Raw genomic sequence first — 3344 nt, forward strand, 5'->3', positions numbered from 1 at the left:
TATAATAATGCAACTATATGTGATGACTGCCATTACGCAAACATCAACTGTAATTGTTTTTTGTTGGTTTCCTTTCTTGCTTGCATCGCTAGTCACTCCACCCATATATCGTCACTTTTCCAGGCCCCAGAGGGTGACAGCCAAGGCCGTCTTACGGGAATCATGGGCCCCCGGGCCAAGTGGTTTTTTGGGGCCCTACCTAGAAAATATCAACCAGATCTCATTTTTGTGAGACCCATGCGTTAAGATGGCACTGGTGGCAGCAAAAGATATTCCAGTGTACAGTGAAACTTCAGTTAACGAATGACACGGTTTAAGATTTTAAGCAAATTTTGAGTGGATAAATGAGCAATGGTTCACACTACAAGCTAAACTATTTTGCTTACGTGACCACAACTAAATCAATCATTCTTCAATTTCACACACTTATAAGGTGAGATTATGCGTGATCTTCAGCAAACAGAACACATCTTACCCTACGAAAGTTTCGAAAAAACCACATTGTGCCTCAAGCAAGGGCATACGTAGGATTAACCTTTGGAGAGGCACAAAAGGCTTGGGAAAAGGGGGTGAAGTGTCTATTAGTGTGGAGACCCTAGTAGTTGACTGCAGATGAACTTATGGATCCACATTACGTGCAAGATCCTATGGACAGTTGGACAGTATCTCATATGAGAGAAGGAAGAGTGAAATGATATTTAGAGAGTTTTGGGAATTTGCACACACAATTTTGAAGGGAAGAACTACTCAAAGCTGTAGTAGTGTGAGCAATAAATCTGACCAATGATGGTGCAATTTCTCAGTCTGTGAAATCCTGAAAAGGAAGCAAATACCCGCTATTGGATAAGGCTCCTTTTCTTTAAAGTCGCACAAAATAAAAAAGATTGTGAGCCAGCAGATAACAATGAGTAGGTTAATTTTCCATATTATTGTACCATTTCTTATATTTTTACTGTATCGCATAGAGCAGCAGCCTGCAAGTACAAATATTCAATCGTTATACTTCACTTCAGAAATATAGATGGCAGCACTGAAAAATCAGGCCAACACTAGATATGCACAAGGCAATGCTCAGAAAAACGCAAGTTCCCCTGAGTTTGGTTATTTAACCTATTTACTGCAACTGGGCCTGGACAAATTGCAAAAAATTTAGGAGCCAATAAAATTTTACACTGAATAGAAAGGTCCAAAATAATGTTTCTTTTCGACTTTTTCAGGACATGGTGACCCTCTTTCGTGTAGGCAGATATGCTGCAATAAATTCCAAACATTTTGCGCTGCTCTCCAGCCTGCAATTTAACAAATACATAAAGGAAATTTTAGATGCTAATTCCAATTTTTTTAGTCGCCATGGCAACCTGGGATTTGTCCAGCCCTAGAGTCATGAGAGTCATCCGAGGCATGACAGGACAGAGGCCACCTCCACCTCAGAATATCAAAAAAACTGTCAGAAAAACAAAAAAAATACTGTAAATGTGATGGTTCTACTCACAATAGAAGACAAGCAAAAGCAGTACTATCATATACTTACTGTATTTTTATTCCCGAATAAGATATGGATGCCACATGATGTGTTTCAAAAAATGAATGCTAGAAGGGCATGAAGATGAGTGTGTGATTTGAGAAAAGTTGGGAATGGGATTGATGATGAATGATGCTGAGACACTGATAGCTTTCAATTACCTTTACAATGATTTTACGTAAGCAATTTGGGGACAACGCCATTGTATATCATTACAAAGAAAATGGTCAAACTTGCTGATCCTTTTTCAGCGACCCCCACAAAAGTTAAAATGGTCTATGGTCATTCAAGGGAGTCTGATATTTTTTCCACAAGTTACCTATTATAGGGCTGGGGGTTGTCTTGTCCCTTTCAAACTGAAATTACTCCACAATAAGTATGCACTACGCAGTATATGATGAAAGACGTCACTCTCCCTTGTTAATATGACAGATGCAGAAAACTGGTTGAGTGGGAAGATATCAATGTTTCAGGAAAGGAAAATTCATCTCTGCCCTCATGGGGACATGAACCCTGGTTTCTCGTTTGCCAGACGAGTGCTCTATCTGCAAGCTATTATAGCAGAATGTTGCCACTGTCCATTGCACAGAGCCATTCAGCATATACATATACTCCAAGGAGAGGGAATTCTAATGTCTTCATAGCTTAGTCGGTACACTCATCCCGCAAATGAGAGACCAGAGTTTACGTCCCTGAGAGGGCAGAGATGAATTTTCCTTTCCTGAAACACATGAGTATCTTACCACTCAACCAGTTTTCTGTATCTGTCGTACTATGTAGTATTCCTGGAAAAAGTAATGAGGTTGGGTTCTTAGAGGAAACAAAAATAGAGGGAGAGTGAGTCCAAAGAAGGAAATTGAAAATTTTCAGTGCCTCAGATTATCCGGAAACTCCAACTTTTAGTGTTCCGATTTTCGAGATTCTACTGTAAAGTGGTTAATGAGCAATTTGCATTACAAGCAAAAATTTCATGATTTGTTTATTTATTTCACGTTATCACAACTGGTTTTTTGCTTTCGCCCACTCACATACATATAGTGAAATTGTGGGTAATGTTCACCCCTACCATTTACGGTTAGCATGCCTCACTAGAAAAATTAAAACATACGCGAGCGTGACTGTTCATGATACGAAACTAGATGAAGCATTGTAACTACACATATGCACACTTGAATTCTGTTTGTTGAAACTGTGGGCTGATTATTGAATTTGACTTTAAGGGGGCTAACTCATGAACAGGAGACAACACTTGCCAAAGAGATTGTGTGTCCTTGGGAAGACCATAAGACTTGAAAATCTTAAAAAAGGAGGTAAAAGTAAGTGTCATTGGATAGGTTCTTTTTCAAAGTCACACAAGAAGAATAAGTTAACAAACAACGGAGTCCATAAATTGCTGTAAACGATTGAAGAAAGGTGGACAAATTTAATAATCATATTGTATGTTGATTTATGAATGTCAATGTATTATTGATTGAATGGCATGCTTATTGGTCATTTTTATGTGTATGAATAATTGTGGAACAAATTACTTGAGTTTCAATTATTTTCTATGGGTAAGCTTGATTCGATATACAAGCGATTTGGATAATGAGCACGTTGGCGGAATGAATTAAGCTCATTAACCAAAGTTCCACTGTAGTTTTTTTTTTGTTTATTGCATTTTAATCATTATTACAACATCAATGGGACATATGTGTCCAGCATATTATCTATAATTGTATTTTAGTTGATTTATTAAAGTACTTATTTTTTTTCTGAGAAGAAAATTGGTAGCGAAAGGGTTCAGGTCATGTGATGTCAAAACACATTGAATAAATTTGAA

Source organism: Pholcus phalangioides, unplaced genomic scaffold (genome assembly GCF_987345545.1).
Source record: "Pholcus phalangioides strain wild (caught in Gottingen) unplaced genomic scaffold, Ppha-v1.0 ptg000018l_1, whole genome shotgun sequence".
Lineage (NCBI taxonomy): Eukaryota > Metazoa > Arthropoda > Arachnida > Araneae > Pholcidae > Pholcus > Pholcus phalangioides.